Source organism: Canis lupus, chromosome 14 (assembly GCF_003254725.2).
Source record: "Canis lupus dingo isolate Sandy chromosome 14, ASM325472v2, whole genome shotgun sequence".
Classification (NCBI taxonomy): Eukaryota; Metazoa; Chordata; class Mammalia; order Carnivora; family Canidae; genus Canis; species Canis lupus.
Genome location: NC_064256.1, coordinates 31,539,695 through 31,562,227, shown reverse-complemented (window position 1 = coordinate 31,562,227; position 22,533 = coordinate 31,539,695).

Below are 22,533 nucleotides of genomic sequence, written 5' to 3'. Positions count from 1 at the left end.
TTATATATTGTGACTTCTAGATTCTTATCAGGTATATGAGTTGTATATATTCTCTTCCATTCTGTATGTTATCGTTTTTCTTGACAGTGACTTTTGATGCACAAAGTTTCTAATTTTGATGAAGTCCTATTAGTCTCTGTTTTCTTTTTGCTGCTTGTGCTTTTGGTGTCACATCTAAGAAATCATAACCAGATCTGAGGTCGGAAAGATTTGTCTGTACATTTTCTTTGGAGAGTTTTATAGTGTTAGTTATTACATTTGAAATTTGATTGACTTTAAGTTAATTTTTGTACACAATATGAGGTAGAGTCCAGCTTCATTCTTTTACATCTATATATCCAGGTATCCTAGCACTTTTGTTGAAAAAACTAGGGGCACCTGGGTGGCTCAGTCACTTAAACAGCTAATTCTTGATTTCAGCTCAGGGCATGGACTCTGGGTCCTGAGATTGAGCCCCATGGCAGGATCCACACTGGTTGTGGAGCCAGCTTCGGATTCTCTCTCCTTCTCCCCATCCCCCACTCCTCTTCTCTTTCTCTCTCTCTAAAAAGAAAGAAGGAAGGAAGGAAGGCAGGAAGGAAGGAAGGCAGGAAGGGAGGAAGGGTGGGAGGAAAGGAGGGAAGAAGGAAAGAAAGAAAGAAAGAAAGAAAGAAAGAAAGAAAGAAAGACAGACAAAGACTGTTCTTTTCTCCTATTGATTGTGTGAGCACTTTCCCTCAAATACTAATCATTATCTTCTTTTTAAACAGACTTTCATAGGCTTTTTTATATAACTCCCAAGTCATCTCTTATTTATTTTTTTAGAGGGGGAGAGGCAGAGGGAGTGGGAGAGAGAGAATCTTAAGCAAACTCCATACTCAGTGCAGAGCCTGATGTGGGGCTCCATCTCACGACCCTAAAATCATGACCTGAGCCAAAATCAAGGGTCTGTCACTTAACCAACTGAGACAGGGGACCCAGGTGCCCCTTCCTTTATATTTTATTTTGCATTTTTGAAATCTCATTTCTTGCACAAAATGATTCTTTTCTTTTTTTTAAAGATTTTATTTGTTTATTTATTTATTTATTTATTTATTTATTTATTTATTTATTCAGAGAGAGAGAGAGAGACAGGCAGAGACAGGCAGAGGGAGAAGCAGGCTCCATGCAGGGAGCCCAACATGGGACTGGATCCCTGGTCTCCAGGATCACACCCCAGGCTGCAGGCAGCGCTAAACCACTGCGCCACCGGAGCAGTCCCACAAAATGATTCTTATGTCAAGTAATTAAGCTAGAAAATATCACCTTATTCATATCTTCTTATAATAATTTTCTCTTCAGATTTGTCACAGCTTGTCAAAAGTTAAAGACAAACGTCAAGAAGAAATGCAACACGAATTTTACAAAATAAATACATTTTGGAGCATTTACATTAATATTTAAAATCATTTAAATTATAATGTGTATAGGGAAAATGGCCATATCAAAGTTATATTCTGTTGAGGTTTCCTCTCTAATAGAGATGTTCAACCTCAAAGGCTGATAAAAGACTATATACCATTCATTATAGAAACATTTTTTGAATACTTGCCATCAGACTGATTGAATGTAATTCATGAGTGAATACCGGCCATTATCACTGATACCAGGAAAACTAAAGCTTTTCTCATCTAGGATTTATCTAGGAATGGAGAAAGATCAGTAACCACCTGATAACACATCGAAGCCTTATGGTAGGGGCGTGTTGTTATAGGAGAACAAGGAACAACTAATTTTGTGTCAGGGAGTTACTTAGATGACACAAATTGAATAGATCTTGTAAATAAACTCTTCTAGAAAGAGGAAAAGGCAAATGATTTCCAGCCTACTGGATGACATATTCAAAGCAGAGACATATGAGAGAGGAACATGAGGTATGGAGACAAGGACCAGTAGTTTTGTATGACTAGATGCTAGAATGTATCTGGGAAATATGCTGGCAACGGAGGACCGACAGATTGTGGTCAAATTATAAACTTGGGTTCCCCAATGGGGACTTGATCCTCTAGGCCATTGGAAATCATGAGAGGTTTTAAGTAGGAGATGGTCTAGTTTTTATCACAGTTTATATGTTATTGTAGTGAGCTTCTTCCAACACTAACCTTCTATTATACTATAAGAGAGACAATATAATGCAGTAGTCAAAAATTTGGACCCCAGGGACAGAACTGCCAATTTAAATTGACTCTTCTCAACTGTACAGTTTATGCAGTTTTAAGTAGGTCACGTAATCTCAATGAAACCCTGTGTCCTTTTCTGTAAACCTCACAGATTTGTTGGGAGAATTAAATAATACAGGTAAGTTATTTAGCACAGCTCCTGGAACATATGACATGCTCAGTAAATGATAGTCATATAAAAATGTCTTTGAAGTCTGTCTTGCCTTTCCAATGACAATGCAGTTAGTAGGTCATTAATCAAAATTCTAGGATGACATAATGAGTTTAAGGGTTTAGTCCAGTAGCATTTGGAAATACAAGTCTAGAGTGTAAGAGTGAGTTTGGGCATGACTGTTATTGACTAGAAATCAGGCTATCACCCAAACAGAAATAGGGTATGAAGCTCTGCTAGTTGTAGAGCTTCGAAAGAGAGAGAAAAAAATAGAGAATATTTTCATAGTTTTTTTTTTTTAAGAGAGAGAGAGAGAGAGGGCAGACACACAGGCAGAGGGAGAAGCAGGCTCCATGCAGGGAGCCTGATGTGGGACTTGATCCCAGGACTCCAGGCTCACAACCTGAGCCAAACGCAGGCTCTAAACCACTGAGCCACCCAGGCATCCCAATATTTTCATAGTTTAGGAGTATGCAACCTTCGTACAATTAAGAAAACTCTGCTCTTAAAAAAAAAAAACAAGGAAAGAAAACTCTGCTCTTTTCCAAGGAGGATATGCACATACATAGAATATTTTGTATGGAGTTTTAGGGGTTCATGGACACCATAAGCTCATTCCAAGAACCCCTGATTTAAGAATATGGAAATATTAAAAAATAAAAATATAAGACTTGAAAAAAGATAAAGAAAAAATCCCGAATAGAATATATAAAACTTAGACTGTTTTTATGGTTACAAACCTAGGACCTTTGATGGTGAAATGGTCTAGGAAATCAAGAACAATCATTGTTCAGCATTGGGATCAGATCCTTATTCATCCATATAACCAAGTTCAAACCAAGTATCTGGCAATCTTAAATTGGGCAAGGAAAAGCCTCTTGTAAGTGACAATTTTATGGTTAAACATTTTATGGATTTCCTTCAAGTACATTAGTCAATACTGAAGAGTAGACATCAGACAAAGTATATTGTATCCATATTGTTTTCAAATGCATGTTTCTCATCACCACCAAAATGGCAAGCCCCCCCGCCAAGAAAAAAATAGGCAAGCCCGTAGAATTCCCAGAGAATGATGTTGTTTTCTAATTCTCATGTTTATGGGAAAATAGTATTTAGACATAGTGGTAGATATAGATATAGTGGTAGGAAAAATCTTCCTTAAATTATGTGTTTGGTTTTTTTCTAATTTAAACACATTTTCCATGTTTTGTAGTATCAATCTCTTTATCTCTTTTATAAAAAGGAAATAAAAGTTGAAAGCTCCTAGAATTATATTTCTAACTAGGTCCTATTGATAAAGTGAGTTTATTCTTATTGATTCATTGAATTCTTGTCATCACTTTGAACCAGAATGCTTTGGTAGTTAATAAGTTTAATCCATTGTGGGAATTATTCATCTTATTTTAACTGGTAGTAATCATGAGGATTAATCATGAGACCTGATTTTTGTTCTATGCTTTATAAACAACTAAAACTAATTAGTCTAGGAAGCAAGGCTGAGGGTAGAAGGGCAGGCTAGAGGCAGTAGGTGTTTTCTTGAGTATTTCAATAATTATGCAATCATTTATTAAAAACCTACTGTATCTGAGGAAATATGTTAGGTACTAAGAAAACAAAGATAAACACAAGACTTTTCCTTTCTTCCAAAGCTCAATCTTCATCTAATTGAAGAGTCAACATATACATAATTATAATTCACAGAGGAGAATGAATTTAGCTTCCCTGGATTTGGGAGGGTTGGGATCATGCCATGGAAATCACAAAGAAAAGGTGACTCTGAGAAAATATTCCACGGATGAAATATGAATTTACCTGAAAGGTATGAAAGGGGAAAAGCATTCCAGGTAAAGAGGACAGCATGTTCAAACGCAGGGTGGCATAAATAAGCATAATGTGTTTCTTGAATTACAAGGAGTTCACTGATGTCACAATGTAAAAAGTGGTAGAGAGGATAAATGGGCTGTCAAATATCCTGCATCTTATGAAAAAATTCCCATGAGTTTGTAAGCAGTTGCTTGAAAGCCAGAATTGATTAATCAGCTTTCTGAAGCTGTACCTTGATCATATGAAAGTTTGCTGTGATTAATTTGTGATGTTTGAGCTTCAGCTTATGATCTAGATAGGGAAGTCTTTCTTATAAAAAATCTTTACTTAGTCTGGGGAAACCATTGGCAAATGAAAGTGAAAAAATTGACAGAGCAGAGCATAAGAGCCTTACAAACTATAGCAAAGCTTTTCTGTGCCTAAGAGGTCCATGGATTTTCTTATAATAAGGCTATTTTTTTAGAGCAGTTTTAGTTCACAGGACCATAAACTTTTTCACTAAGTAATTCATATTAATGAATATGATATTGTACAAACTTTATTTGGAAAATAACAGGTAGCAATTTGAAATGAACAGGAAGAAAATAAGACCAGTTAGGAAGTTATTATAATGCAAAAATGAAGGCCTGACCTAAGAGAAAGGAAAAAACAGGATGGATTTGACAAGCATTTTTCATAGGTAAATAGTATTTGATACTTGACAGATGTGGAGAGATAAGTTTTCTAGGATAACTTCCATGTTTCCTTCTTAGTAATTGGATAGGTAGTGTTGCCATTAATGATATGGGGAATTAAAGAGTGGGAGGCAGATGAATTTGATGTTGGACATCCTGAATAAAAATTGCAGGCTGGACATAAAAATAAAGATATCTTATAGGGAATTAGAAAATGTTTCTGAAGGCTAAGGAAAGAGGAATATGCCAGAGATACATAATTGGGTCGATAGACTATAGCTATCATATTTTGCAGGAGAGGTCCACTAAAGAAGTCAACTGGTCACTCAGACAAAGATTTATAGATTGGTTTTACTTTGCATTCACCGTCACAGATCACTTTTTTATTTTTAACTATGGACAACTAGAAAATTTGTTATTGCTTCACAGTTTTTAAGACTCCCAAGAAGAAATAATTTACATAAATGATATAATTGCATCCTATCTTCAAGGAGTATTTTCCCTATTAAAGACTCCATTATAAGCTTGTGATTTTTTAGAAAAAAAATACTTTTCTAATCTTCAAAATGACTTATTTATAAGTTGAGCATGTTATTTCAATTCACATCACAGAGAAAAAGCTAAATACTTTGGAGACATAAATTTGGCTGGATGATTTACCTACAGTATTTTCAGAGATGATGCCTTTTGTACTGACTATACACAGGTTGGGAATGGCTAGGGAAATCCTAGCTCAGGGAATGAATGAACACCAACAGAGCCCAGATTCTTGGAGATATCCTAGGTCTATAATTTGGAGTTGGCTTTGTCTTTAAACCCTATAAAAGCATTTGATGTTTTAGGATGCAGAGGGGCCTGGTAAGGTTTTGGTCCTGTCCCAGTTAAGGCTAGGGTCACAGTGTCAGGCTTTTAGCGGTGTGGGTGGTTTTGGCAAGGTTGCCACAAATTCAACATGGGAAAGTTATGGGATTTGTGTATGTGTGTGGGAAGGAGGCATCAGTTCATCCTACAGTATGTTTAGGAACAGTGTCTTCTGATGCCAGTTTTAAATTCCCTTTTTGGGTAGGACTTGGTCACACTGAATAGGAAAATTCAGTGACAGTCCCTCAGTCTCATGAATCAACCCCTTCACCCTCCCACACCCACTAAAAACACGATGCATGTCATTGTACTCTGCAAAATGAATAGGAGGATAGAGGGAAGAGAATCTGGAAGATCCTGGGACTGCATGTGGTGCCTTGGCACAGACAACTGGGCTGTGTGTGAGTAGACAACACAGCCTGGGAGAGCCTGGGTGGAGGCTGCTATCAAATCCTGGAGTTTTCCATGGTAAAGTGTGTAGATAGTGCATTGGAGAAACAGTATTGGGTAAATATACAACTTCCTCTTCCTACAGGAGACCTTCAGGATGGCCTGAGACTGGGCCCCTAGTGCTCGCTCCCTTTCTCAAGGGTCCATGCTAGACTTTGGCTCCCAGGGCCCATACCTCACCTGTACAGCAGCTCTAAGGTATTTAGAAGTAAATATCTTTTCTAGGAAGGTCTACTTTCGACACACATGAACGCTGTAAACATGATCTGGAGAGGCCAGGGCAGCTTCTGGGCTTGCCCAAGTACTACAATTTTTCTTTCCTTTTCTGGCAATATGTCCATACTTTATTCATGCATATACATTGGACAGTCTGCCAGTTGCAAACTCAGCATTGTGGGATAGAGATGCCAGCTCTACCAAACCTGGATTCAGGATGATGAGCAAGTAGTTTTGTTTTGGTTTGTTTTTATAAATTGAACAATGAGCACGACATTCTAGGAAGGTTCTTAGAATGTGAAACAACAAAAATAAGAACCCGTGGTTCTCAGAACATTTTTAGACAAAGTGTCAGAGGGATAAAAATGGAGCTTCTCTGGCTGATTTAAACCTGACTGCCCAATGTGGCTAACAAGTGGTCTTCTGTAAACATTTGGTTTTTACTAGAGCATCTTTTGGAAATAATGACCTATCTGGAAGTACACCATTCTCACCCTACTGCCATTGAAGGGCTCAGGTCTTCACACTTCACTATTTCCTCCTCCAGGGGTGCACTAGGACTGCCTTGGACCAACCTCTGTGAGCTGGTTATACACCACTTCCCAATTTTGTGTTCAGTTATGTCATATTGATAGCTTGAAATCAGCCACAGTGGGTGTATTTATATCATAGAAATAAGCAAGCATTACAAATTAGAGCTCTCCTTCCCCCAGAGACCTCTAATCTCTCTCCCTGACTTCTCTCTCTCTTTCTGTCTTTCCCCACCCCACCACTTTTTGGTTCTAGAAATATAGGACAAAGTAGCAAATGCTTACTTCTGCACCCATGACTGACCATATCCTTTCTCTAGATTCATTTTTCCCCCCCTTCGGTAGTACTACCACCAGGTGGATTCCAGTGATGTCTTACTCTTTCTGCTTGTGACTAAGGAGAAATTCTTTTATTGAGTGAGTTCTGCAGATTTCTCTCATCTTTTTTCTTTTTTGATTGAGTATGCAGAAACTATTTTTTCTTCTCATCTACTGTTTCTATGAACAAGGAGCATCATCTGAGCAACTCTCCTGGATTCCTGCTCTGCTTTTTTTTTTAATTATTTAAATTCAATTAATTAACATATAATATATTTTTAGTCTCAGAGGTAGAGGTCAGTGATTTAGCGGTCTTATATAACACCCAGTGCTTATTACATCAAGTGCCCTCCTTAATGTCCATTACCCAGTTGCCCCTCCTCCTCATCCCCCTCCCCTCTGGTGACCCTCAGTTTGTTTCCTATAGTTAAGAGTCTTACGGTTTGTCTCTCTCTCTCTGATTTCATCTTATTTTACTTTTCCCTCTCTTCACCTATGCTCCTCTGCTTTCTTACTTAAATTCCATGTATGAGTGAAATCATATGATATGCTCTGCCTCTTTTTCACTCTTAGTAAAAGATGGAAAATGAGTTATATGACAACATAACATATATTGACCCATGTTTCACAAAGAGGCAAAGTACTAGGAAACTTCCTTCTTTTTTCCTCTCTCTGCCCTGGACCAATGAGAGGAAACATTTCTGGGACAATCTGTTCTTTATACCTAAACATGAGCTTCTTGGGCTGTCCCAAAACCAAGCTAGGGAAGGTTGGAGGGAAGAGAGTTGGCAAGCTGTTTTGCTGAGGTTGTAAAGTTATGTTCCTCAATTGATTTATCAAGCACGTAACTGACATTTAGATATATATTTGTCTTCTGCATCTTCCTTCTTAGTTAGTTCTAAACACAGGAAGGAAAGAATTAAAAATTTTAAATAACCCCCTGAAAGCCCAACAAATTTTACATAATTTGAGACTTCTCAAATATCACTTCCTCAGTGTGAAGACTTCCGTAGGCAAACCAGCCAAATCTTTCCTTCCTGTTCAACTATTAAAGCATTTACTTTGAATCACTCACCTCACACTCGTGATATACTATTTTATTCATGCATGCATGCACCTTATCCCTTAAGTAGAAATGGATCCAATGTTTCCGCTCATGCCTCTAGAAGAACACATGAGTAATTATTAAAATGGCCATGTCAAGAAAGGCTAAGAACAGTGTGGAGAGAGAGACTTATTTTCAGTATCCTTTTGAAAATTCTGGAGTTTGCATCTCACATTATCTTTTCAAAACTACGTTAAGAGACTAAACCCTCAAACTAATAAAAAATAATATAAAACAAAACTTTATTATTATTAATCTTCTAAGTCTACAAGTTTTGTTTGCTTACTAGAAACTACGTATCTATATCATATCAGTCCAGCCACATTTGGAATTGTCTTATGGGACCACACTTTACTTGTTATACCTTGGACTTTTCCTGGGAAGCAATTTTAGAACTAAATACATTCTGTTTAATGACTCTGCATTTTTCTGAGGAACTGGTATTTTTTCAATAGTCCATAGCTTGAAATTTACCCCCAGAACTCTGAACCAGAAAAAAAAAATTCTCCAGGATTCCTGGGTGGCTCAGAGGTTGAACGTCTGCCTTTGGCTTAGGGCATGATCCTGGGATCCCGGATCGAGTCCGGCATCAGGCTCCTTGTGGGAAGCCTGCTTCTCCCTCTGCCTGTGTCTCTGCCTCTCTGCCTGCCTCTCTCTCTCTCTTTCCTCGTGTCTCTCATGGATAAATAAATAAAATCTTAAAAAAAAATTTCCTCCTTTTGAACAATATGATTCAAGTTATAAGAATCATTTATCACATTAAATTAAAAAAAAAAAGTTATACAGACTGTAGTCAAGCGAAAACCTGTGCCTTAGCCCAATATGGAAAGCAGGTGAACATGGAGCTGCTCTCATTGACTCACAGTTAAAAAAACCAGGTTCTGACTACTTGTCCTTAACCTTCCTTGGGGAGTACTAATTTGATAGTCATTGTTATAAACAGTGAAAGTGAAATAATCATCATGTTTCCTTTTTTCCCTTATGAAGTGAGAAGCTTGGAACCAAGGTTTGTGGCTTTTTACATACATTTCCTAGTATGAGATCTCTTGATCTCTTGATCACTGCCACTAAGAACTGAACTTGGAGTTCCCAGGGGAAGGCCAGCTGGAGGAGAGTTTAGGGGCATATAGAGGCAAAGCCCCCAGCCCAGAACTGCTAGTCCCTGCCCCTGCGGGCTGTGATGAAGCAGGGTTTGACCTAGCTAAATGAGGGGTGCCTTTTAATGTATGTGAGTCCTTCATAACCGCTAGGTGAGACTCTGTACTGTGCAGTCTATGAAGTCTAGGATCAAAATTTTTTTGCAGCCTAGGATCTCCTAATTTACTTCCTAAACTATGTTAGTCTCCAAATTGTTCTAGGTAGCCTTCTCTGTTTGTTGTATTCACTTTGGCTTTGGCTGCTGATTTCAAATCAACAGGCACTGTGATTAGATGAAGATCACTTTTAGTATTCTATAACCTGTTGAGCCTCTGGTCAGCTATAAGAGGGGGCAGAGGTAAATTGATTGAAGATACTGGGTCAGGTTTAGGTAAAGGGACTGGAAGTAAGTCTTCTGGAGCCCACACGATGTGTTTTGCAAAGTTGGGTTTGGTTAGGATAATATCCATTTTAATGTGACTGAACTGCCTTAGCTGTGACCTTGGATCCTGGAGCATTATGCCAGGGGAAGAATCCAAAGGTATTAAGAAAGCTTTCTCTCTCAATTCTCTTTCTGTATCTTCATCATCATCATCTCCTCTTTTGTGTTTGACAGGGCGAGCATTTGCATGATGTGAATCAAACTTTGTTCCACCAACAAAAGATCCTACATGAATGCTTCCATTCCCTCTTAATCCTCTGGGATCCCATGCAAGTCTGAGATCCAGTGGGGTAGACTCAGAAGATTTTCTCATGTCTTGCCTTAGGATAATCCTAAATCTAGGGTCAACAACTTGGTTTCCCTTGCTTTTCTCTTTAGCAAGTCTTGGATCAGTAGGAATGCTGAGCTCTGTGGAAGGCCTCTCTCCTCTCTCTTTTGTTTTTCTGTAATTATTTCAATTAGTTGTCTGTGGTTAGAGTTAAAATACCTCAAATCCATTAGATTGATTGTATATACATTAATCTGGTTATTTATTACCTCAACTTGAAGGAAATTGACTGAATCAGTTTCTTTAACAGAGACTTTTTTATCCTCCGTAGCAAGTTTCTACAAAGCACATGCTAGGAGGTAACTAGGTCAGGATTTAGGGCATACAGACCTCTATACATCTCCAATAGTCTCAGTTGGACTCTGATATCCAAAATGAAAATAAATAATGTGATAGATTATATAGTTAAAATACACGATTGTTTGTGAATTCTGTATATGTGGGACAAAAATAAATTGGTGATTGTGTGTATTTTTTAAAAATACATTTTGAGGAAAACATTTGCCCACACCACTTACTATACTCAAAACCAACAGATGACTCATATAACCTGAAGCTCATAAAACTAACAACAGATAAACCTATTTAAGATTATGGATTGTGACTCCCTGACAGCTGGAGAATGATTTAGTACAACAGTTGCTAAATACAGTAGCTACCTTTTCCATATCAACATTGTAACAATTGGCAGTGAAGCATGGGCTCAGGAAATTGGCAATGTCATGTCCCAAAGCTAGGTTTGTTAAGGTCTCCTAAGTGATATTAGAACAAATAAAAGCCAACCTGAAAATTCATCTGTATGACAGCTAACTCTGGAACTTTCCAGTTCTCTGTAAATTTACAGTAAGTACTGATTTGAGAGGAGAGAAAAAAAAAAATCTCGCCAGCCTTAATGAAAATTCAATTCAACTATTTTTTTGAGAACCTAACATTTGCTAGATACCATATTAAGACGTTCAAGGTTTACAGGATGAGCAGGACATTTAGATAATATGTAGACTGTCCATAGGAAGATAAGAAAAAAAAATAAGGAAAAAAAAAGCAGAATATCAGAATTCAGGCAGTTATTTTAGCATTGTTCCTTATCCTCTTTCTACTTTCATGCTGCTGCTCTGAGCACATGCTTAAGGATCAGACCTGTGGTCCTTCTCTGGATTTCAACTCTCCTCAGCTGAAGTTACTGTTATTTAAGCACCCACTGAAGCACAGATGCTAAATTCTGACCTTTAGAACCTACTTTAGGAAGTAGAATTAGAGGACCAGGTACATAACCAGACTAAAAAGCTGTCCTCCCTTGTAACCAGTTCAGATATACTTGAGGAACCATTCCTTACTCTCTGGCTTTCTACTGTGGGATACAGAAAACTTTGAAGCACTGTTGACCAATCAGAATTTAAGAACTAAAATTCAAGAATCCTAGGTTCCCCAAATTAGATTCATCATGATCCTGGATTCATCACTACTTCCATCATCAGTTCACATATTGAGGATTTAAGGTAGTGGTCAAGGTCTCCCAACTAAGATAGATTCCAGTACTCACATCTTTAAGTATTCCTAGAGCCTAGAAACAAATAACACAACAGTATATTCCTTAGTATGCCTATTTTTTTCACTGGTGAAACAAACATGTACACTGTGGCTTGCACTATTAGACTGAAATAGAATGTGCATTTCTAAGGCTAACAGAGTATTTAGCACTGGTAACATTCTAAAGAAAATTTTCATTATTTGTATAACATGGCCCGTTTTTAAATTGTAATAAATAGTGTTTTTGCCAGCTATCTCATAGAGCAAGGAAACAGAAGGATATTGGAACATGAATCTTTGCTTATTTTAGGATTGAGAGCTCTAGAAGGAAGCATCATTTCCATGATATTGGGACTAGTTTGTTCTAATTTCATAGCTTCAAACTTGTTTGCTTTAAAAAAAAAAAAAGATTTTATTATACAAGAGACACAGAGAGAGAGGCAGAGACACAGGCAGAGGGAGAAGCAGGCTCCATGCAGGAAGCGTGATGGGGGACTCATCGGGATGATCCCCGGGATCATGCACTGGGACAAAGGCAGACGCTCAACCACTGAGCCACCCAGGCGTCCCGAAACTTGTTTGTTTTTAATCAGATAAAAACTAATTATCCTTTATCTTTATATGTATTAATGCACATACTGAGACAGCTTGCCATCCTGTACTTCTTCAAGGGGTGGTCTGCTGGTCACCAATCTGTCGAGGAGATTGTAAGCTCCCTCAGGGAAAAGATCCTATTGGCAGTGCTCAGTTCATTATTATCAGTGTCTAGCACAGAGTCTGGTTCAGACTGGGCACCCAATAAATGCATGTTGAAGAAACACTTTGAGTTAGAAATGAAAAATACGGCTGCTGAGAATTAAGGAGAAAATGAAGAATTTTAAGTTGTCAAAACAAAACTGAACATAGTAAGATCATGTTGTAACATAAAATTAATGTTATTGTATTATTGTAGTTAACATTTATTGGCTGCTTACTAGGTGCCAAACACTGTACTAAGTACTTTTTAAAAAATTTAATCCTCATAACAAATCTGTGAAGCAGCTGTTATTATTGGCCACAATTTTACCTATGAGGAAACAAGCCTTTGAGAGCTTAACTAACATTATTTTGATCTCACTACCAACAGGTAGTGGAACTTCAGTGGTAATATTAATACCACATGCTTCCACAGAACTCTGAACTTCCCTTATCATGATGCTCCTCACATTTCTACACAACTGCCTATGTAGTATCTCTGTCTTCCCCACTCTAGGAAGGCAGAGTGTGGTCTATCATACTTAACATTTTATTCTCAGAACCAAAGTACCAGGAGCCCAGTAGTAGTGGCTCAATAATATTTGTCAAATAAATGAAACCGTAGTTGAAGAATCAATAGACTCATGGAACAATAGGACTTAAAAATATAGAGAAAAATCATAGATTACTAACATTCTTCAAAGGTTACAATGTAGATGTCTATTCCCTGAGATGGTTTCCTACACTCAGCTTTTAAGAAAGATCACAGGGGGGAAATCCATAGAGTAATACATATATATGGCACAGAAGCTGGCCTTGCTGAGCAGAGCAGCCAAGTCTGTGTTGTTCAAAGTAGTGCAGCATGAAGAGAAGTAACTGGCAATATCTCAAAATGATAACTCAAGATAATGAATTAATAGTTCTTACAAGTGAGGATGACCTTGGCATCAGGACATTATTAAATAAACTATCATTGTGAGGGGATGTTTTTCTCCACCTTCTCTATTCCACTGGAGTTGTTTCCAACCCAAATAAGAATAAATAGGCTGATTTCTGCTGTACTGATCCTCCCCTTTTTTGTAATAGAGAAGTTAATTGCATGGAGTTTAAATTAGAAAGAAACCAGGTTAGAGGCAAGTGAAGACTAGCAGTTCCACCAAGTAGAACTGCTTAACATACTCAGAAACACCAAATACACATAATTCAGTCAAAACTGGCGCTGAGGTGGTTTTTGTTTTGTTTTGTTTTGTTTTGTTTGTACAATTTAAAAGTAAGGTTTGTCTGGAAGAAGATTAACCAGGGGATGATGGTGGGGAGGTGGATGGATGAATTCAGATAATGGCAGCAGGCAGAGATACACAAGCAGTCACTAAGAAACACAAGAAATAATCAAGGCAATTTCATAATTCTTCAAATATGTCTTTAAAGTGGGAGCAAAAATAACCATTTCTGAAGCACAAAAGCTTAGACTGTTTTAGTTTTTGTTTTTTTTTTTGTTTTGTTTTGTTTGTTTTGTTTTGTTTTGTTTTTAATGGTGTATGGAAAGAGCCACAATTTAGTTAGGGGAATGAGGCTAGGTTTTAGATACGTTAAATTAGGATGGGGCAAAATATAAGAGAAGACCAAGATTTGAGGGTCATTGCCTGGATGCCATAAGGCCATCCATTAGGTAAATTGGTCTCAAGAGGAAAGTAAGAATACCAGTGAACTTCAGGAATACCCACAGAAAATGGACCTAAAGATGAAGTATAATTAGAGGGATGGTCAGGGGTGGTCAGGAATTTTGTTGTTTTAGGATTATGGAGTTCAAGTGATGAAAGAATTTTAAGATGGGCAATAGTCAAACTTGTTTAATATGACAAAGGAATCAAGAAGGAGAAGATTAAGAAAGGACATCTGAATTTGTCTAGAAGCAAAGTCCCTAAAACACAGAATATTTATTGGTTTATGGAAAGCAGCCAAAAAACAAATGAAGGGGTGAGAGGTAAAGGGAGATGGTACCCACACACTACTCCTGTAAGGGCTTTGAGTATAAAAGGAAGGAAAGAAGTATAATGGTGGGAAATGTTAGGGGCATTAGGTTAACAAAATAAAAGGACACTGATATAATAAAGATGAATCTAATCTTCCTGAATTCTGAGCTACTCCCTCAAAGTAAATTAGTAGCCTTGGGAGGCTCATTAACTCTGTGAGGGCACCAGGGTATTGTTCGCTGCATTGTATTGCAGCGCCTGACAAAGCGGAGAGGTTATTATTCATAGCTTTAGGAAAAGCACTTCCTGTCACATTGGAGAGACTCCCCAGGAAATAAAGATACCATTATAAGAAACAGAAGGAGCAGTGTCTGCCTTACTAGAAGAAAGATAAATTTTCAGATAACTGTCAAAATCTTTCACAATTAATGCACCAAGATCAGATTTTAAACCGCTGGACTCCTCCTGTATCATCTTCACATCTCAATTTTTTCACCTGTGAAAGGAGTTTGGAGTTGATGATCTATAAAAAAATAATAATAAAAACTCTTTAGCTTTCAAAATCTATATTCTTTGATTCTTTTCCTTCTCAGACACCATTACCTGTAAACAGAAAAAGGGTATCCATAATACAAAATGCCAAGACATAATGAAGAATGAACACAGGGAGCTTCCCTCTTTTTCTCTTCTTTCTTATCTTATCTCTTCAACCTTATCAAAGTGTGCCCCCTTTGACTTAAAAAAATGCATCTTGAAAGCTTCATGCATTATGGATCTTATGAATGCTAAAAGATATGAACATTACTACAAAGTGGTCAACTTTTTACACATTTTATATATCCTGGTTCCTAGGATTCTTATAAGTATTATTACTATCAGCCATAATGTCAGAAAAATTGTAATAATAAAACTTGCCATGATGATGTTAATTTCTTTGACATAATTACATTTTGCAAACCAAGTATGTATCATTAAAATTGATTTTCTCCTCTGTACGTTTCTGACATTCAGGTTTAACTTGGAAGAATAGGAGAATTCTACTGCCTCCCATCCTTATATTGTGCAGACTTTTAAGGATGCATATTGTAAATGTTGGAGCCTAAAATATGCAATGTTTCAATTTACAACACATTTATTAAAAGCCTATCACTGTGAGAGATTTCGGAGATATCAAAATGAAGTTGGGTAGCTATCTATAGGAGCTAAGTATCTAATGGGAAAGAATGGCCCTATTTAAAACTTGCATTCAGATACCAACATATAGCTTAACATGTGCTTTCTTTTTTTTTTTTTTTTTTTGAGTCTTTATTTGAGAGAGAGAGAGTGAGAGAGCCTAAGCAAGAGGAACAGCAGAAGGAGAGGGAGAAGCAGACTCCCCACTGAGCAGGGAGCCCCATGTTGGGTTCTATCCCAGGACCCAGAGATCATGACCTGAGCTGAAGGCAGACCCTTAACCAACTGAGGTACCCAGGCGCCCCTTTAAAAATGTGCTCTCATCATCATTCTCATTTGCGCCTGACAGCCACCCTGGAAGGTAAGCGTCCAACTTAGTTTCCTACCTTACATATTACGGCATTAAGGAAAAGAAAGGCAAAGGGACTTATCCCAAATCAATGATATTAGTGGGTTCTGAACTGAAACTGGAATCTTCCCTTTCAAATATCGAACTCTCTCCTACATATGGAAGCAGCTGGATGTAAGAAATGTTTGGACACTTAGACTAGTTGTTTTGGGGGTATAGCAGCAGAGGAGCATTACTGCAGGAGATCATGCCTGAAAGTTCACTAGGAACCACATATTAGAGGAGTTGACATCTCAATCCTAAGAAGCTAGGTGTTATTATTTTTGTATTGGGAGCTAATTGAAGTCTTTTGAGTAGTGGAAAGGCAAGGTCAGATCTGTGTTGAGGAAAAGAGCCTGATGGCCACAGGTAGGCTCCTGAGGGGCACAAGAACATGGAAACGTGGAAGGCAGCTCTGACCACTTGATCCAGGAGGGGGACAGGCAGCCCACTGACCTGCTTAGAGGAAGTGGAACTGAGAAGGAGGGTATTGATTTTACACATGGTTTCTGTCACATGAGATATATGCAACTTGGGATTTAGAAGGATGTTAGCAGGCTTAGGTTCAGGCCACATGTCACAGTACCACTTTCCAGTCTCTAAAAAAAAAATATTTAATCTCTCAAACTATTTACTGTACAAAGTAGGGGATTTATAGATCACTTTCTGTTACCAGCATCTACCTAATGATTTCAAGTAATTCACTTGGTCATCCAGCTTAAGTAAGGCTGTATTCCTAATTTTTTCTTCCTGACAATCTTCCTAAACTCTCTCTATACCAGGTCAGGGTATGAAACTGGCTTTTGGGTTTGATTTCTATCATTTCAGTCTCATCACAGTTTATGAGTCCTTCAAAATAGAATTGGTATTTGAGAATCCACATCTGCAATGAAACGCCAGGACACCTGCACCCCGATGTTTATAGCAGCAATGTCCACAATAGCCAAAGTGTGGCCTCGGTGTCCATCGAAAGATGAATGGATCAAGAAGATGTGGTTTATGTATACAGTGGAATATTACTCAGCCATTAGAAATGACAAATACCCACCATTTGCTTCAATGTGGATGGAACTGGAGGGTATTATGCTGAGTGAAGTAAGTCAATCGGAGAAGGACAAACATTGTATGGTCTCATTCATTTGGGGAATATAAATAATAGTGAAAGGGAATATAAGGGAAGGGAGAAGAAATGTGTGGGAAATATCAGAAAGGGAGACAGAACATAAAGACTGCTAACTCTGGGAAGCGAACTAGGGGTGGTGGAAGGGGAGGAGGGCGGGGGGTGGGAGTGAATGGGTGACGGGCACTGAGGGAGACACTTGACAGGATGAGCACTGGGTGTTATTCTGTATGTTGGCAAATTGAACACCAATAAAAAAATAAATTTATTATAAAAAAAGAGAGAGAATCCACATCCACTTGATGTCCTCTATCCATATCAGTACAACATTCCAAAAAATCTTCCATCCCAAATAAATAATGTTCCAGGGAGGTTGAGTAGTTCAGTCAGTTAAGCATCCAACTCTTGATTTCTGCTCAGGGTTGTGAGATAGAGCCTTACATCAAGCTCTGTACTAGGTGCGGAGCCTGTTTAAGATTCTCTCTCTTCCACGCCCTCTGCCTTTCAGCCCTCTCCCACTCCCACTCCCGTGCATGCTTTCTCTTTCTCTCTCCCTAAACAAATAAATATATTCCATTCTGGAGTTTGTAATAAGGATGCACACTGCACTAGGCATAGTAACCCTCTTGTGTCTTCAACACTATAACCAATATCTAAACCTTACTACCTTGTAGACCACAAAATAAATTTAGATTTTCCTTAAATATCTGAATTAGAATTGCTTAAATTTCCATAGGTTGAATGCAGGAAATCAGCCCCTCAACCCTGATGCCCCAGTCCCAAGTATTCCTGCAATTCCTAAGGATACATTTATATGTGCTAAGAAAAAAAAATAGATCTTCCATCTCCCCCACCTTGACCTTTCTCCCCGTGAAATTGTACTTTACTGATCACTCTGGTCTTGGATGTTACTCGCCTTTGGTTTTCTGTGAAGATGGTCAGACTGGCCCTCTTCTGATTGTCTACACGGACACTAGACTGTAATGTTGAACAAAAGGGATCAGAGATGATAGGACAGAAAAAATGTATATTTTATAACTGTTGTCTCTAAACATAGCCTGGCTCAGATATCCATCAGATCCAGACTCCTCTACAGATGGAGCTCACCCTGCTTCTAGGAAGTCCTCAGATGAATTTCACTAATGATTGGGACAAATCCAAACTGACAGATGTTGATAATAGGAGCAGGGACAGAGTGTGAATGTAACTTTCAAGAAGTTTGGCTTTCACCCTATGATTAGAAGAGCATCAAAGGGTCTCCCAGTTTTCTGTTATGTGCCAAAGCATGCCTCACTCTGACAGTTCTCTTAGTAACTTTGTCAGCAAAAGCCCAGACAGAGACCAATAACTAAGCAAAAGTCTGTCAAATTGAAAGGAAATTGAGGAGGAATTTTCTCCCTTCTTGGCTCTGGGAATGTAGCCCAAGACAGTTGAGTCATTGTCATGAACTTCTCTTGCTTAGTTTTGTATCTTTTGTGTGTGTGTATGTGTGTGTGTGTGTGTGTGTGTGAGGGGGTGTTGGTGTACTAGTCTTCTGCTGCTGCATCAAATTACCATAACCTCAATAGCTTAAGCAATACCAGTGTTTTATCTTATAGTTCTATAGGTTAAAAGTCAACCTAAGTTTCATTGGACTAAAAATTAAGACATCAACAGGGCTGCATTCATTTCTGGAGCTTTTGGAGGCTGCTAACATTCTTTACTTCATGGCCCTCTTCATCATAAAAGCCAGCAATGGCAGGTCAAAACCTTTAGAAATACAATCTTTCTAGTGCTTCTTCCATCATCATTTCTCTCTTCCTGACTTATAGCCAAGAAAGTTTCTCTGCTAAGGATGGGGAGTTTGGGCCCAGAATCCAGAATCATCTCCGCATTTTAAAATCAGCTGAGAAGTGACCTTAATTCCATCTGCAACCTTAATTATCTTTTCTTGTAACAAATATTCAAAACTTCTAGAAATTAGGACTAGGACCTCTTTGGGAGGTCACTGTTCTGTCTACTATGGTTGGTTAAAGACAAGGAGCTAAGAATCAGGAAGTCATAGGCATTATAGTGAAAACTGGACCAAAACAACAACAACAACAACAACAACAACAACAACACAAACCCACAAAAATGCAATAGGTTCTTGAGACCATTAATCAAAAGGAAAGTGGAGAGGATGTTAAAGAGGTGAGGGTAAGACATTTCTCCCAAAGGAGAGTATGTTTATTTTTCAGTATTTTATTTAAGTACAGTTCGGGAAAAAATAAGGTGCCTTAATTGTCCACAGTTCCTAGCACTTTTGTGTATTTCATGGGGCAGTCCAGAAGAGCTTGTTCCTGTCTCAATTTCTTGTCTGGTAAAGAGATCCTTTGGTGGAAAACTAAAGGTTGGCCTTAGCAAATTGTGGGCCAGGTTATAGGCACTGCTTACTCTTTGCTGGGGTAGATATCCCTCTAGCATTATGCATGCTGAACATGTCCTAAGGTCTCCACAACCATTCAGAAGATTTTTCTACTCACTGTTGCTTCATGGATGTGAAAAATAGAACATAAGCCATGGAATTTGTATGTGGTAGACTAATGCCATGGGCATAAGGTGCTTCTTTCTGGGGGTAAGTAGCTCCAAAGCATGATGGCAGTTATGGCTGAATAACTGAGTAGCAGTGGAATCCCTCTAGTGGAGCACTTAAGTTATGAGAGGTGAAGATGTAGCTCAGGTGTGGACCTTGGCATAGTGACTGGTACGGGTCCTCTGCTCTGTCTGTTTTCTTGGGTGTTGCTTGCCACTCATTCAGGTTTTCCATGAAGGGGATTCCAATGCATCATGTTTAGCAGGCCAAAACTCAAAATGACCCAGCAAGTGATGCTGTATGAACTCAGGTGAATGAGGGCTGAAGCAGGCCATAGCACCCAAGAAAGATCCTAGAGATCATTCATCAGGCTTGGTTGTAAGGAGGACTACTATTTCTGGGAAGGGATAAGGCAAATAAATCATGGAGGAAGCTATAAACCAAACAGTACAGAAATATTTATAATTTAACAACTGATATGCGCATATGAATAGTAGCCCTGTTTTGGGTTCAACCAAAGCACTGGATAGTATTTTTTTCAATTCTCAAAATCCAATTCTCAACCTTCTCCCTAGGCAAATAGGAACTTCTCATCATATTTATCCTTCTAAAGCATTCTACTCTTGGTAATTCTAAAAGAATATTCTGTTTTTATGCCAAGAAGAATTGTCCCTTTTTCTCATTAAAGAAAAAAAATATTCAAATAATTTTTGGTAGGCTACCCCTTCATTATAAATCCTCCTATATCATGCTTATCAAAACATTTCATAAGAGGTTTATAGGACTCACAATATATTTACCAGTTGATTCCAACATTTTAAAACCTCTTAAAGATTGGGGCCTAAAGGAATAGTGTGTGATAAAATTAACATACAGTTTCCCAAACCTCCATTTTAATTGCTTTGACCATAACAAGCAGATTTATTCACGCTAAAGTGACTGATATTCCAAAAGATACTCTTCCAAGTAATATCTTGCAATTAAACTTGATTTTCCTCTAAAATTAAAAATCTGTTAACAGTAACATTTATGTGATCATTCATAGCTATAGTCATATCTGCTAGTTGGTAAAATAGGAGAACACTGAAAATCAGTGAAGAATTCTAGAAGCTGTTAAGAAATCCTTAGGGAAAAGACTTAGGTGGAAAAGAGTTGGATACATATATCAGAAGTACGTGTTTTGCAATGGCTTTCCTGTAAGTCCCTTGAAGTCAGGGTTCATTCATTTAATAGGCTTTTACTGATTTAGTAGGTTTTTTACTGAAGCTACTAAAGCAGCTAGAGATACAAATAGGACAGGAAGAGATTATTCTAGAGATATGAGGTTTCCTGATGAACAGTTGTTGAGACAAATGATAATAAATGGAAATGGCGGGAATGGAAAGGTTTAGCGGAGGAAATGACTAGTCAAGATTTTGTGGGTTTGAGTATATAATATTTGTATTTACACAGAATCATTTTACACCTACATCCTCTTTCTAACGATACGTATTCATGTGAAAGCTGGTATATCAATCATTAAAGTGAAATGTCTAGACTAGACTGATATTCTCAAGGTTCTTGGCAGAATGACTCACTTGGGTACAAAACCACATGCACACAAAACAATCACACTTTAAAGTCCAAGGTGCTAGTCTGGCATTTCTCGACATTTACAATGTTAGAAGTGAGTAACCACAGAATGGCAAGTTGCTATACGTGGTAATCTGATAAATTACTCAAGGAAGATGCACAGAAATGAAAATGAGTTTATGTCTGTACCCTTTTAGTCCTTTCCCACTGATATGACTGGTACTTGTGGTTGAAATAGAGTCTGCTAATTTTTCAATGATTAAATCATACCTCTGAATTTTTGGTTCCCTTACAGTGAAGCTGGCAGTGTACAACCTCAAATTTAATCTTGTTGCCAAAAAGGCATCTATAGTTCAAGTGTTTAAAAACTACTAGAACTACCAACTCTATGAAAAGTGTAGAAAAATTAAACATACATTACTATACACATTCACGGGGTCTGTCTCACCCTGAAAAACTTAACAGGTAAACAAAATCACACACTATCAGGAAAAGAAGAAGAATCTTTCTGAAAAGTGCAGACAACACTAAGCAGTGTTCTGGGGGGAGGTAGGGCGGATGACAGTGTGAGCGCATTTCATTTACAACTTACACAAACTCAACTTGGTTTTATCTTTAAGATGCAGAAATTAATATGAACAAACCAATAAGTAAATTTAAACAATGTGGCTTTAGAACATTACAAAACTAGGAAGGTAACAATAGTTATCAAGAAAGAAAAAATATACAGAAACACGGAAAAGTAATTGTTAAAAAGGGCATTTTAAAGCATTGAAATTACTCTGTGATGTTACCAATGATGATATAGGTTGTTATACATTTGTCAAAGCCTTAGGACGTATGACACCAAGACTGAATCCTCAGCTAAAAAATGGACACCAGGAACTGTGATGTGGCTATAGGGGGTTATCCGTGGGAGAAAATGCACCATTCTGCTGAGTAATGCTGATAATTTGGGAGACTGTGTGTGCATGGGAGCAGGGAGCATTTGGAAAATTTCTGTACTTCCCTTTATTTTGTGTGTGTAAAGCTAAAGCTGCTTTAAAAATAAAGCCTTTTTAAAAAAGAAAATAATCATTAGAAGTTCAGAAATGAAACAAACTTCAGTTTTCTCTTCAGGGAAATTTCATAGAGCAGAGAAGTATCATCTACGTATTTTTCTGTTAGAGAAGGAAGAGTGTCACAAGAAAGTAAAGATAACAAATACAATATTTTGAGATATGTAATACGCTTATATCTTTGCATTTCCTTGTGAAT